Raw genomic sequence first — 16,338 nt, forward strand, 5'->3', positions numbered from 1 at the left:
CTGTCGATATAATTTACTTGGACTTCAGTAAAGCATTTGATAAAGTAGACCATAACCTACTACTAGATAAAGTAGAAAAATATGGGTTAGACAGCACCACCACCAGATGGATTCGTAACTGGCTGACCAACCGCACTCAACGTGTAGTCCTCAACGGAACTACATCCACATGGAGGGAAGTATGCAGTGGAGTACCCCAAGGCTCTGTTTTAGGCCCAGTACTCTTCAACATCTTCATCAATGACTTGGACGAGGGGATAGATGGGGAACTCATTAAATTTGCAGATGACACCAAGCTGGCAGGAATAGCCAACACTCCAGAAGATAGGCTCAAGTTACAGAAAGATCTTGACAGACTTGAACATTGGGCGCTATCTAACAAAATGAAATTCAACATTGAAAAAAGTAAAGTTCTACATTTAGGCCAAAAAAACAAAATGCACCAGTACCGTATATGTGGTACCTTGCTCAATAGTAGTACCTGTGAGAGGGATCTTGGAGTCCTAGTGGATAAACATTTAGATATGAGCCAGCAGTGTGCAGCAGCTGTTAAAAAAGCCAACACAGTTCTGGGCTGCATAAACAGAGGGATAGAATCAAGATCACGTGAAGTGTTAGTACCACTTTATAATGCCTTGGTAAGGCCACACTTGGAATATTGCATCCAGTTTTGGTCGCCACGATGTAAAAAAGATGTTGAGACTCTAGAAAGAGTGCAGAGAAGAGCAACAAAGATGATTAGGGGACTGGAGGCTAAAACATATGAAGAACGGTTGCAGGAACTGGGTATGTCTAGTTTAACAAAAAGAAGGACTAGGGGAGACATGATAGCTGTGTTCCAATATCTCAGGGGCTGCCACAAAGAAGAGGGAGTCGGGCTGTTCTCCAAAGCACCTGAGGGTAGAACAAGAAGCAATGGGTGGAAACTGATCAAAGAAAGAAGCAACTTAGAACTAAGGAGAAATTTCCTGACAGTTAGAACAATTAATAAGTGGAACGACTTGCCTTCAGAAGTTGTGAATGCTCCAACACTGGAAATTTTTAAGAAAATGTTGGATAACCATCTGACTGAGATGGTGTAGGGTTTCCTGCCTGGGCAGGGGGTTGGACTAGAAGGCCTCCAAGGTCCCTTCCAACTCTGATGTGATGTTATGTTATGTTAATTTTGCTCTTCAGAACTTCCAATGGTGCAGCCATTGTCACTGTAATTCATTCCTAAATGTTTTTAAGCAAATTTCTACCATGGCCATCTTAAGTGACTCTGCATAGTTTACAAATAACATACTAAAACAATATAAAGCATTAAAAGTGAAAATCAAAGTTAAAAATTTACAAGGCTAAAAAATTAAGGAGTTGGGGGGGGCTCGAGCCACCAGCCACCCCTAGGTTGCACAACACTTTTAGAACTCCATGCTACCATTACTATAGTCATATCAGGAACCCTGAAACACTTCTGCATTGAAAGGATTAGGCAGTGACATCACTGTTGCCTGGGGGACACCCAGTTGGGGGCTCCTTTCATGTCCCCAATAAGCTACCTACTGAAGCGGTACCCATCTATCTATTCATAGTCACCTCCTTTTGAACTGCTGGGTAGGCAGGAGCTAGATCGAGGGATGGGACCTCACCCCATCCTGCAATAATAACTAAGTCTCAAACATGAGCCTGCCAATCATCACCACAGCATCCTAACTATGTGAGCCACAGTGCTCCATGCTAATTGACAAATTGACAAATTGGATGTTCATCTCACCTCTGAAGGTAAGATATATATGGAAATAAATATATGGAAACTGATGTCTTTGTTTTTCTGCTTCAGCTTGATTTGGCACTTACATGTGAGCTGTTTGAAATCTGTTCTACAGTTTGCCCCCACCAGGTTGTTGCTCTTATAATTGAGCTATGCTACCTCCTTGTACCATTAATATAGTCAATTTTATTCCAGTTTGTTCTGTCTAGTAACTATTATATAAACATCATTTTGGTTTTTTGGAGAATGTATTAGTAATGAAAAAAATAATTGGATTAGCAGAAACTGGTAAATTATTCACATACTTCGTTCTTTTCCCTCTGTCCAGGTCATATTGTGAACTACATTTTCCTCCTTATATTCAACATGGTACACCAATCTCCAACCATAAGTAGCACATCTTGCTTGAAAGTTTTGTTAATTTGATTGAATTTAACCATAACACTCATCACCCTTTTTGTCTTCAGCATTATTAATGAGAGCATTAATTTGGAGAAACATCATATTAAATTGTTGTTTCCAAAGTTGATATTTGATATAGCAAGTATTTTGGTCATTGACTGCATTCTATCCAAGTGCTGTGTCTTTGACTATGAAAGTGGTGTTATTCCTGCTTTGTTTTTCATGTTCTGAATAGTAAATAGTATGTTCTAATATCAGTCTCTTTCATGATTAAAAATATTTTAAAATGTCAGTTTCTTCAGTTTTCTCATGCTCATTCTTCTTATTCCGTGTTCCCATTATAACTGTCTTTTAGCTCCAGATTGTTTCCTTTACTGGGCAACATTGGCAGCTAGACATCCAAAGCACTTAAATTTAGCTGTATCGTAAATGCCAAGAGTACTCCAAAAGATCTTCAATTCTTCCTTGGGAGCATGTTGTATGTCAGCCCATGTCATCATCTGGTACCATTTTATCACCACTTTGTAGTACCTATCCAAATGATTTTATTGGCAAACTACAAGAATGACTTATGACTGTCTTCGTCCATGAAGTTTGAAGGATCCTCTTTGCCATTGTCTCTAAAGTGAACATACACACTCAGCATCTTCCTCTATTGCTGATGCCTGAAATAAGTACCTGCTTGTTTTAGCTACTTTAATTGGAGCAACAATGTATGGCTTCCTTGAATGGTTGTTTCAGCGAAACACACTGAAAGGTAGCCATAGCATTGGATTGCATGGATGTGATTGCCACCTCCAGCCCAAAATTAATTAAGCAGGCAGCCAGTTGATACGGTAAATAAGTGGGAAAATGATACAAGTTCAGTGTAGTGTTTAACCACCAAGAACCCCCTTTTGGTCAGATAGCTAATTATGGTTTCCAATAATTCCTGGTTGGTGGGTTCTGTTTCTGGGAGAAACAAAGGAAAAGTTATAAAAGCAATTACTTGACAACTACAATTCTATTGCAGCCTCTTCTTCCTGTACACTCTCAAATAAACTTTGCCTCTGATCCAAGTGACTCGCTCTTGTGTTTTTTGGATAACCCACCTGGTTCTGAACCCAGAACTTTCTGCTAACAGTTTTGTTTTGCTTAAAACTTGATGATCTTAAAGTAAGTGTCTTTAGAACTGTGGGAAGCCAACTCCCCCCCCACCCCAAGAATTAAATATTTTGGGGAATATTAAAAAGGCAGGATGGAATATTTTCCCTAAAGGAGAAACAGAAAAAAAAATCTTAAGGGAAGCAGAAAACAGCCCCAGTTTCCCTGTTCCAAGCAAAAACTGAGGAGAACAGTTTATAGAAATGCAGATTTGGTAATCCATTCAGAAAGACTGGGTCAGGCAGAAACTTCAGATAAGCAACACACTGAGCAACACAATCAAGCCAAAAGTTGACAAAATTAGCTCAGAAAACACCTAGGATTTGCATTTCCCCTTTGCCTATAGAGCCAGCCATGATCCCTACATGACTCCATAGGAATCCAGAAGGTATAAAAACCCACCCACTCTAAACTTCGTTTTGTCAGCTATCCCAGAATCACATGTAGTTGGTGGTTCTTCTTCATCAATAAAGGGAACCTTTCTTTCCAATCAGCCATCAGCCTCTATGTTGTTTCCAGGATCTTTCTCCTGGCTTGGAACTGGACCTGGAATTTTTCTTCCAACAGAACCAAAATATGGATTAATGTTTTGCATTCTGTCCATTTTTAATAAACAAACTTTTACTTAGCAACCAGTAGGGAATCCTAGGGAACTTAGGTATGTTCCTAGCTGGTTAATTGCACGGTGCTAATTGAGATGTCTGAATCTGCAGATCTATTGGTTTAGATCACCATACCACAGTGAAGTATTATGGGATTATGGCAGTGTGGGTTTCAATTTAGTTTGCTACTGGTTCACTCATGCACACATACATGCTCTTGCAATGCTTCTGCACATGCACGGAAGCATCCAGGTGGGTGGGTGGATCCTCCTGCCACTGCTGCTACTGGTTCGCCCAATCCGGGACAAACTGGTAGAAACCCACCGCTGGATTATAGTGAGGTGCATACTCCATGGACATGACTCACAAAGTAATTGTTTTATAGCCCTTCAACATTTCTCTCTCTTTCTTTTCTCACTTCTTGAATATCTTAGTTTAGATACCAACAAGGCAGGGTTATATATTGATGAGGATTGTGTCTAGCAGGTATATTCTAGCAGGACTGCTAAGATTAAAAAGAAATAGATAATCATCTAATTGGGATAGTACTGGAAATTTGTTAACTGACAGCTCAAGAGAGTAAAATAGGAAGAGCTGGCTTGTCTAAGCAGCCTCTCTTTCAGGTGTTATCTAAATATGCAGGTAAAGCACAGGGTAACCTTCTGGTTTGGATCTGATGCAGCTCTCTTCCCTTATTGTTACTGCCATTAAGTGTTTTGGGGCTATTCTGCCTCTATACCAAGAAAAAGTAGCAAAATACTCAAAATATTCCCAAAATACTTGGGAACCAATAGATCTGGAGCAGAGGTGGTTCTGTCCAGTTGTGGAGAACGAGTAGCGGAAATTTTGAGTAGTTCGGAGAACAAGTAGTAAAAATTCTGACTGGCCCCACCCCCATCTATTCTCTGCCACCCAAGTCCCAGCTGATTGGGAGGAAATGGGGATTTTTCAATAACCTTCCCCTGGAGTGGGGTGGGAATGGATATTTTACAGTATCCTTCCCCTGGAGTGGGGTGGGAATGGAGATTTTACAGTATCCTTCCCCTGCCATGCCCACCAAGCCACACCCACCAAGCCACACCCACAGAACCAGTAGTAAAAATTTTTGAAACCCACCACTGATCTGGAGACACCTTACTTGGTGCCATTCAGACTCTCTATCTTGCTTTCCTTCCAACATTCTTCTAAACAAAAAAGGAAGCTGACATGATTCAAAGCAAATGGCAACTGTAGTTCTCTTTCTTTACAGGAAGGTTCCTAGGTATCACTAAGTCCCAACAAGCATCCCCCAAAATAATAATGATGAATGGCTACAGCCAAGTCTAATGGTTCCCCAAAGAAACAAGGTAGTGTTAGAACAAGACAGCTGTTTTGCTTTCTGATAAATAGCAATACCAATAGCACTTAGACTTACATACCACTTCACAGTGCTTTACAGACCTCTCTAAGTGGTTTACAGAGTCAGCATATTGCCCCCAACAATCTGGCTCCTCGTTTTACCCACCTTGGAGGGATGGAAGGCTGAGTTAACCTTGAACCAGTGAGAATCGAACTACCAAACTGCTGGCAGCCGGCAGTCAGCAGAAATAGCCTGCAGTACTGCATTCTAACCACTGTGCCACTACGGCTCATATTAGGATTTTGTGATTGGACTCATCCACATGATGCGTATCTTGGGCATAAGCAATCCTATTTCCATGGCAGCCATTTAATGAGAACAGTCATGATATCCTCATGATATCCTCTTAGAATTCCAAATGTATCCCAAGTATATCCCTTTCCCTTTCTAAAGGAACTTCTATGCAAACTTCTGATAACCTTACTATGCATGGATTTGTCTCCTTTGTTCTCTGCAAAGCCATCAAAAGCTGCATTGGATAAAATAATGAAGAATAACACCTCACTTCTTCCATGGCCATTTCCTAACTACTTTATAATAAGACACAGCTTTGCACTGTCCGTGATCTTGATTTCCTATAGAATGAAATATGTTGCCTATGTGCCTAAACTGCATTTTTTTTCTGCTGGACAATTGAATAGAAAGGGGGTGGGGGGGAAGGAGACAGAACCTTTTGTTTTTAAGAGGTTCAAAAACATGCCTTTAATACCTCTTTCCATTATTTCAAGTGCCTGCTCTCCGTTATTCATTAAAATGCTGGGTCAGTTAAATGATGAATCAAGCACCGAATAGTTTTATTTGTCACTGGGGTCATAACAAAACTGTGACTGCTAGCTATTATTAACAATAATAGATTTCCCACATTTATGCTGACCACAGAATACATAAAAAAATAAATGGGAACAGGTACTGGGTCTAAAATTTGACAGAGCTAAGTTTGCATTACTAGCCTCAAGAAAAAGCATCTTTATCTTTGCTCTAGGTTACCACCTTTCATTTTTTGCTAACCCTTTGTCAGGTGTTCATAACTAATGTTTAGTTCATTTTTCCTCTCTAAAGAACAACCAGTTTCCCTGTTCATTTTTCAAAGGTGAGAAATGACCTATTAATTGTATCAGGACATGGCTAGACAAAATGAGGCGATTCTCACCTGTAATGAAGGCAATTCCACCTTTTTGCAGAAAGTAGCTGGCAGGTAAATAAATGGATCACTGTTAAGGTCAAAAAGTTGCTGGACTAAATATAATATTTCAGCTTAAGAAAATGGCTTTGTCCTCATATATCTGCCGAAAGCTGTCAAATTCCAATAAGCTGTTGTCAGCTTTAATATATCTTACAGACATTTTCAAGATAATAGATTTTGATAGATTAAAATTAAGAGAAAACTGATTAGCTGAAAACAAGAATGACATCTTGAACAGAAACTTCTGTCCTATAACTAGTGTTCAGTTCTCTTCAAATTCATTATATAGGCAGTTTTCTTCAACTTTCATCTTGGAAGAATACATCTTTAAATTTATTCTCCATTTTTGCTCTTTCGACTCGGTTTCCAATCATTTTAAGTTGTATATAGTAATGTCCGAATAGTGGGCTGAACTGTCCTGAGAAGATACTGAAAAAAAAATCATTTTGAAAGTTGGCAGAAAGTTGGACATTTTGGATTCTCTTCTTCTATTCATGGACTGGTTCCCAGGTGGTTCATAATAACATTAGTGTGTCATTTGTGTAGGTAGCTGAGTCAATAAACTGATGGGGTTCATAGAACCAGCCAACCTACTGTAGAGATTCCAGGGATAGGTAGGCTTGTTGGGGCCTAAGAAAGTCAGTTGCAAATACTGCCATGTTTCTTTTTGTTCATGCAGAAAACTTTTAGAAAAGGGGTAAAAACCTGTAGTCTTCTAAATTTTGAAATAAAGTACTATGAAATAAAGCTCATAGTATTTCTCACTAGTCAGCCTTTTGACTAGGGCTACTGTGACATGTAACTCAACAGCATCTGGAGACCCACAAGTTTCATATCCCTGTCTTAGAAACATAGGTTTTGTGATTTCTAGCATAGTGTTTGGTGCATCAAGGCTCAAATCTGGATTTTTTTTCATGGTTGAAATCAGTGCTCTGCTCTTCACATTTATCTTGCATTTACTAACTAAATAGAAAATTCCAGTAGAATTGCAAATATATCGTGCAAGGATAGAAACACCATGAACAGGGATCCTCCCGTTTTTAAGTCCAGAAAACTTATTTTAAGCCATTGTTTCTGGACATTGGCACCTTTAAGATGTGTGGATTTCAACTCTCACAATTCTGGGAATTGAAGTCTACACATGTTATAGTTGCCAAGATTGAGAAACATTATTTTAACTAAAGAAAATTGTCTGCACTTCATTAGAGTGACTGTAGCTTTCTCCACAGACTTCTACCTAGGTCAGTGGTGGCTAATCTTTTCTGGACTGAGTGCCTAAAGCATGCGCATGTGCACACAAATGCATGCATGTGTGCCCGAACCCCCAAAATGCAATGTGTGCCTGAACCCCCAAAATGCAATGCAATGACCCTGTGCATGCGCACCACCCCCACGCATGCCTGTGTGGCCCCTGCGCATGTGCCCACTCCCCCAGCATATGCACATGTGTCCTTCCGCATGCACCCAGCCCCAACGCATGCACGGCAAAGACCCAACAACCAGCTGGCTGGCGGGAGGCGCACATGTATGGCGGAGCCAAACTGGGGCAATGGCTTGCGTGCCCACAAAGAGGGCACTGCGTGCCACCTGTGGCACGCGTGCCAGTTCGCCATCACGGATGGTTCACCTCATTGTTTCTTTTCATTTTGTGCCAGATAATTGTTAGGTAAAGGTAAAGGTTCCCCTCGCACATACGTGCTAGTCGTTCCCGACTCTAGGGGGCGGTGCTCATCTCCGTTTCAAAGCCGAAGAGCCAGCGCTGTCCAAAGACGTCTCCGTGGTCATGTGGCCGGCATGACTCAACACCAAAGGTGCACGGAACGCTGTTACCTTCCCACCAAAGGTGGTCCCTATTTTTTCTACTTGCATTTTTACGTGCTTTCGAAACTGCTAGGTTGGCAGAAGCTGGGACAAGAAACTGGAGCTCACCCCGTTACACGGCAGCACTAGGGATTCGAACCACCGAGCTGCCAACCTTTCGATCGACAAGCTCAACGTCCTAGCCCCTGAGCCATCGCGTCCCTTCAGATAATTGTTATCTATCCTATTAAGAACTGAATCATGCTACAAATCACATGTTGTTTTCTCTCAGGTATACCAGACACTGCTCTTCAGTCTTCTCAATAATTGCTTAATATTGCAAGATCTCCAGTCTGCTTTAGATGAGTTTACTTTTCCAAGCATTTATCACTCGAGCATCAGATTTTTCATCAACAAAATGTATTTCTTCTGTTATATATCACTGGTGTTATCTTTGTGGCATGATTCATATAAAACTGACCCACAGAGACTGATTGTGATGACTGTAGAATACAGTGTCTCCTAAGCACATAAATACAGTATGTCTTAATTCCAGTCACTGGAAAGCTAAAGTGGAACAGCACTATAGTTCTCTATTTGTGCTTGTGAACTTCCCAGATCTGAGATACTAAATGAATCTAAACGAATCTTCGGCTAGAGGAATCCACACTATGATGGGGAAAAAAATGATAAAATGTTTTTGAACTTGTGTCCTGATGGCTGTCATGTCCCACTCCTCCGCTGACGGCTGGGTCAGGGAAATCCGAATCAGGCTTGCCTCTGCAGCTCTGCCCAAAGTCCTAGCAAAGTCCTCAGAGCAGGCAGGAGACCAGTAAGTGACTTCAGCAAGATAAGTTCGACTTTTGCCTGACTCAGAGACTGCCAGAAAGTAGATCCTTTATATAGGCCATGGGGTGTGGCTCCATGACTCAGCACTCATTAAGGCCTGCCCCTCCCTTCCTTCTGTTGCCTCCGCCTCTCCAATCTTCTGATGCGAGGATTACTCCAATCAGCTGTTGTTGGGAGTAAACCCTCCTCAGGCTCACCTGCTGTGGAGGAGGGGGAGGGGTCTAGCTGCTCCGTTTGCCTGGGCATGGAGTCAGGGCTGGGGCAGGGAGATGCTCCTTCTTCTGCAGTTTATCTGGGCATGGAGCCAGGACTTGGGCCGGGAGGCATACATTCCTCAGTGTTCGGGAGCAGGTAAGAAGGCCCCGGCTGCTCTGAGGGCGGGCAAGACACAACACTGGCAGAGACCAAAGCATAAACCATGAGATTTGTGTTGTGACATACAACACACATTTTTTTTTAAATTTGCATTTATATCCCACCCTTCTCTGAAGACTCAGGGCGGCTTACACTGTGTCAAGCAATAGTCTTCATCCATTTGTATATTATATACAAAGTCAACTTATTGCCCCCAACAATCTGGGTCCTCATTTTAGCTACTTTATAAAGGATGGAAGGCTGAATCAACCTTGGGCCTGGTGGGGCTTGAACCTGCAGTAATTGCAAGCAGCTGCTGTTAATAACAGACTGTCTTACCAGTCTGAGCCACAGAGGCCCTTTTCATTTCATCACCCCACTTTCCTGTCCCTCCCATGCCAGAAGACATCCATGTTTAAACTGATCCATCAGAGCTTTTTTCACGAACTTAACCTGGTACCAACTTTTTTCTGACTTTGAAACTATTGAAATTATGTTCCGCAGATCATAACTGAGATGACCTAGTGATGCAGCAAAAGAATCCTGGCTGACTAACCGATGTTTCAGAACATTAAAAGATGCAGCTCCCTTAATGAGTCAAAAAGAGATACTTTGTGCACATTCCACACATTATAAAATAATATTTTGAAGGATTTGTATATTCCCACTAGATTCTGAACTTTGTTATATTGCATGAGAATCCACCACTTACTGTATCCTTAATAGACAAAGTTATACAAAAGTATCCGAGGCAGTAACTTTTAAAACACTCTATGCAGCTACATTATCAGCAGTGAGATTCCCCAAACAGCAGACTTTCTCTCTGCCAGTCAATATTTTATTTGTTGAACCAAAGGTCGTTACATAAAAGAAAATTTAACTCTGCAAAATGAAATCCAAGTGATATTGAGCACGAAACTTCCAAGTTGTATAAAACAAATTAGCATATAGATCAAACCCTTCACATTATTCTTGCAATGTGAGTCTTATATTCTGAAAACAATGAAATCAAGAAAGTTGATACATGCGCTGAAAACAAATGTGTATGAGGAGAGAAAATAGATGCACCTGTTAGTCACATCACATATGATTTTTCATCCAACATTTTGCATATTCCGTCACATTTTCTGTTCCAAAATAAAACATTTAGATGTACTCAACAAAAAACTATAAAATATTTATATTTGTGTATTCAGAAATGTATGGCTTATTTTGGTTATGGCAACCACCGATGCAATATACAATATAATTAAGACAAACAGAGCAATGCAATAAAACAGAATAAACAAGAATACTGTAAACAGAAAGAGAACTACATATAAATTAATAATGATGCCTTGAATTGCATTTGGAAATAGATTTGCTCAGATACCATAAGATTATTAAGCAGCAGATCTTCATCATAACTTGACTGCCATAATACTTGGTATTTCTGAAGAACATTAAAAAGTAAATAAAAGCTTTATTAATTGCACAATTATGCACTTCCTTACTTATTATATTTGATAACTTTCCAGGAACAGATATCATCAAAGCATAGAGTAAGGTGACAAATTTTTATGTATCATATAAACAGATGTTTGGAGAACTCGAGCAGTGAACCTCTAGCAGCAGTTGTCATGATCAAAAAAGGGTATTTATATTCTGCAGAAGCTCAAGGCCCTCTTGGAGAAGTCCTGTTCCTCTTCCTTTGAGTTGAGGGAAAACAGCAGTTGGGTAAAGGGTGTGATGAACCTATCTAGGGCTCAGGACGTAATACTAAGATTTTGGCAGACCAATCCTTTGCTGCCTCTTTATATCGAACCCTGTAATCAACAGATACACAAACTTCAAGCCCATGTGTATGTCAAGATAATCACACCAAGGATAAAAAAGGTTGAGAAAATTGTGGGAAGTACTTTTTAGGGAAAGTGGTTGACCTGGGAATCATATCTGGTAGCTCCCTAGAAGTCCATTTCCTATAGTTCTGCATTCATGTGGAAGCAAGAAGTTTTGCCTAGAAATAATGTACTGAAGGAACTGTATAGACTTTCTGAAAAACTTGACCTTTGGGTGGTTCTGAAAATTCTTTGCTAATAATACTGAAACTTATTAACTTGGAATGGAGTTTAATTATACTATCGTAGTGAGTTGCCTGAGCCTGTAGAATGCCAGGGGTCTCAAATCTTCTTGAAGCTTTCTGGGTCTCCATGCCCTGATCCAGAGGTGGCTTTCAGCAGGTTCTGACCAGTTCTGGAGAACCGGTAGCAGAAATTTTGAGTAGTTCAGAGAACCGGTAAATACCATCTCTGACTGGCCTTGCCTCCCCACCCCCATGTATTCTCTGCCTCTCGAGTCCCAGTTGATTGGGAGGAAATGGGGATTTTGCAGTATTCTTCCCCTGCCACGCCCACCAAGCCACACCCACGGAACGGGTAATAAAATTTTTTGAAACCCACCACTGTCCTGATTCTATCTTTGGCTTTGGGATTAAGGTTGGGTAGTTCCTGCTACCATCATTTATCATTTTTCCCTGGCATCCTTCACCTGAGAGAAGTAAGGTTTATGCTGCCTGCCTGACAAAAATAAATAAATAAATGTACAAAAAATGAGATAATTTCAATTATGCAGCCCCCCCACCAGCCCTGCAATGTAGATGTGTCTGGTTATATGAATCAGTCTTAGATGATAGACCAACCTACCAGAGATAATCTAATTCAGATTTTTAAAAGAAGAAAAGATAAAAGGTAATCCCTCTGCTCAATTTAAATATTAAACTGCAAATAGTGCTGATAAAGATAACTTATAGAGACATTCAGTTAGAAGGCTAAGTCTGGCAATTTGAAAGGGAAATTCTGAAAGAGGATACTCCAGGGAGGTCACACTGTGGAATTGGCAAATTCTTCCCGAGAAATGGGAAATGTTACAATTTAACACTGCAGACTACTAAACATTAATAAAAGTACTTTTAAAAAGTACTTCATGACTAACTTGAAGAATGGATAAATATTCATCCTGAGGATTGGGTAACAAGTGAACATACCTTTCAGTTTGTACTAGAAAGTAAAAAATAGGTAAACCTGAAACACATCACAAAATTAAAATGACAGTGCAACAGTGTCATTCCTAGATTAATATTTTTACCCTGTTCCTTTAAAGATTGTCTTTAACAGCTGTTTCCCTAATTCAATTACCCCAAATGGTCCAACTTCTTGGAAATATCTAAACTTAAATCAGAGGTAGAAGGAAGTTATCTTAAAACCTTAAAATTCAATTTGACAAGGATGTTTTCAGTCTGACTATACTTGGAGGCAAACTTCCAGTAGTAACCAATTAGTTTCAAGAGTGATTGTAATTATTTGTGTGTCTGTAGGCATGGGTGATTTCTAAGTAGCCTTCATTTAATGCTTCCAGGATGATGTAGTTACATGTGCCGAATAATGTTCCATGTCAATCATCCCAGATCTTCTGTTCAATTTATGTTTCTTTCAAATTTTGCTAGACAAGGGAATTAATTTTTATCAGGGCACCTATAGTTGATTTACGGGGTCCAAAATGTTTTTCTGGAGATCTTTTCTCTTCCTCCCATTGATAATGCATCAGCTCCAGATTTCTGTTGATCAGAAATTAGAGCTGACTGAAATTTCTGGGCTTTTTTATGGCAATCGTTAAATGAATGCAGCAGTTGTTAAGCAAACCCATTCATTTCAAAGGGTAGTTTTTGCCAGAAACTGGCAAAAAGTATCAGAAATTGGCATACAAACCTTGCAAATTATGATTATACGAACATAGAATGCCACAACAATCTGTACATACAGTCACATGACACAATAATTTATGACAACTGTCACAACTTCAAATGGTTGTAAAATGGCTGGTTGTAAATTGAGAACTACCTGTACTTTCCCATGCAACAATTGCACAATAGTTTATTGTGTCAAACTGATACACCACAATCATGTGATCAAAGTCAAAATGTGCATCATGGTATTAAAAGGCTGGAACTTTTATCATATGACAGTGCCCAATATATTTTGTCTTCTCTGGGAACAAGAGGATAGCTGTGAAAGTGTTTCCTGCAAAATAGATTATGAAGGAAGACAACTAAGTAAAGAAAAGTAATTATTTATTTTATTTATTTATTTTATTAGATTTCTAGACCTTTCTCCCGAAGGACTTAGGGCGGTGTATAGCCAAGATAAAAATAAACAATGTACAATTAAAAATAAATTAAAAAACTTATTATACAGTTAGGCCGATAAATTAAAATATATAATCTAAAAAAAACCCCAATTTAAAACTTAAATAGCAATTAAATTTAAAATCTAAACAATTTAAGAAAGCCCCGCGCGAACAAACAAATATGTTTTCAGTTCGCGGCGAAAGGTCCGAAGGTCAGATATTTGGCGTAAACCGGGGGGAAGTTCATTCCAGACAGCCGACATTGTTTGGCGGACGGCACCCTGAGAAGTCCCTCTCTGTGTGAGCGTACGGGTCGGTGGGAGGCATGAGGTAACAGCAGGCGGTCCCGTAAGTACCCAGGCCCCAAGCCATGGAGCGCTTTAAAGGTGGTAACCAAAACCTTGAAATGCACCTGAAAGGCAACAGGTAGCCAGTGCAGTCTGCGCAGGAGAGGTGTTACATGGGAGCTACGTAGAGCTCCCTCTATCACCCGCGCAGCTGCATTCTGGACCAACTGAAGCCTCTGAGTGCATCTCAAGGGGAGCCCCATGTAGAGAGCATTGCAACAATCCAGGCAAGAGGTAACGAGAGCATGAGTGACTGTGCATAGGACATCCCGATCAAGGAAGGGGCGCAACTGGCAAACCAGGCGAACCTGGTGAAAGGCTCTCCTGGAGACGGCTGCCAAATGATCTTCAAGCGACAGCCGTGCATCCAGGAGAACACCCAAGTTGCGCACTCCCTCCTTTGGGGCCAATAACTCACCCCCAACAGTCAGCCGCGGCTGCAGCTGACTGTATCGGGGTGCCGGCATCCACAGCCACTCGGTCTTGGAGGGATTGAGCTTGAGCCTGTTTCTCCCCATCCAGACCCGTACGGCCTCCAAACACCGGGACAGCACCTCGACAGCTTCGTTGGGGGGGCCCGGGGTGGAAAAGTACAGCTGAGTATCATCAGCGTACAGCTGGTATCTCACCCCGAAGCCACTGATGATCTCGCCCAACGGCTTCATATAGATGTTGAACAGGAGGGGCGAGAGAATCGACCCCTGTGGCACCCCACAAGTAAGGTGACTCGTGGTCGACCTCTGCCCCCCTGTCAACACCGTCTGCGACTGATCGGAGAGATAGGAGGAGAACCACCGATAAACGGTGCCTCCCACTCCCAACCCCCCCAACCGGCCTAGCAGGATACCATGGTCGATGGTATCAAAAGCCGCTGAGAGATCTAACAGGACCAGGGCAGAGGAATAACCCCTGTCTCTGGCCCTCCAGAGATCATCCACCAACGCGACCAAAGCTGTCTCCGTGCTGTATTCGGGTCGGAAGCCAGACTGAAACGGGTCTAGATAGACAGCTTCATCCAGGTACTGGGGTAGCTGCCGTGCCACGGCACTCTCTACAACCTTTGCAACAAAGCGAAGGTTGGAGACCGGACGGTAATTACCTAAAATAGCTGGATCCAGGGAAGGCTTCTTGAGGAGGGGTCTCACCACCGCCTCCTTCAAGGCAGCAGGGAAAACCCCCTCCAACAAAGAAGTGTTGATAATCCCCTGGAGCCAGCCTCGTGTCACTTCCCGGGAGGCCAGCACCAGCCAGGAAGGGCACAGGTCCAGTAAACATGTCGTGGTATGCAGCCTTCCCAGCAACCTGTCCACGTCCTCGGGAGCCACAGGGTCAAACTCATCCCAAACAATCTCCACAAGACACGACTCCGCCCTCTCACCTGGATCATCCCAATTTCGGTCCAAGCCATCCCGGAGCTGAACGATTTTGTCGTATACATAATGATAATCCCAGAACTGTTTTGGGTGTCTGGCTGCCTATCAGGTGAGATAGGTTTCATGGCAGAGGTGGGCTTCAGATCCTTTAGCAACAGGTTAGCTGCCCTGTTTCCTCGAGTCTCTGGGAAGGTGAAAATTGCTTCTCCTGGGGTCCGGAGGCCCTTTGGTGGCCGGAAACAGGCCCATTTCTGGACTTCCGGAACTTCCGGGAGGCCTGTTTTTCGCCCTCCCCAGGCTTTTGCCCCAGGAGGACAAAAACAGCTTCCCCCGGGGTCTGGAGGCACTCTGGAGTCTGGAAACAGGCCTATTACTGGATTTCTGGAACCTCCAATAGGTCCATTTTTTGTCCTCCCAGACTCTCCGCGTGGCCCCTGCACTTACCTGGAATGATGAATGAGCTGTGTGGAGACTCTGGGGAGGGGAGGGGCATGGTGGGTGTGGCCAGTCAGAGGTGGCATTTGGGGGTTCATAACATAACATAATAACAGAGTTGGAAGGGACCTTGGAGGTCTTCTAGTCCAACCCCCTGCCCAGGCAGGAAACCCTACACCATTTCAGACAAATGGCTATCCAACATTTTCTTAAAAATTTCCAGTGTTGGAGCATTCACAACTTCTGCAGGCAAGTTGTTCCACATATTGATTGTTCTAATTTTCTCCTTAGTTCTAGGTTGCTTCTCTCCTTGATTAGTTTCCACCCATTGCTTCTTGTTCTACCCTCAGGTGCTTTGGAGAATAGCTTGACTCCCTCTTCTTTGGGGCAGCCCCTGAGATATTGGAACACTGCTATCATGTCTCCCCTAGTCCTTCTGTTCACCCCAGCAATCCTTGGCTACAGCATCGCCCTAACCCTGCTGAACCCCAGGAGCCCACCTCTGTTTCATGGGCATAAAATTGGCATTCTTTCTCACTT

This window comes from Ahaetulla prasina, chromosome 3, assembly GCF_028640845.1.
Source record: "Ahaetulla prasina isolate Xishuangbanna chromosome 3, ASM2864084v1, whole genome shotgun sequence".
NCBI lineage: Eukaryota > Metazoa > Chordata > Lepidosauria > Squamata > Colubridae > Ahaetulla > Ahaetulla prasina.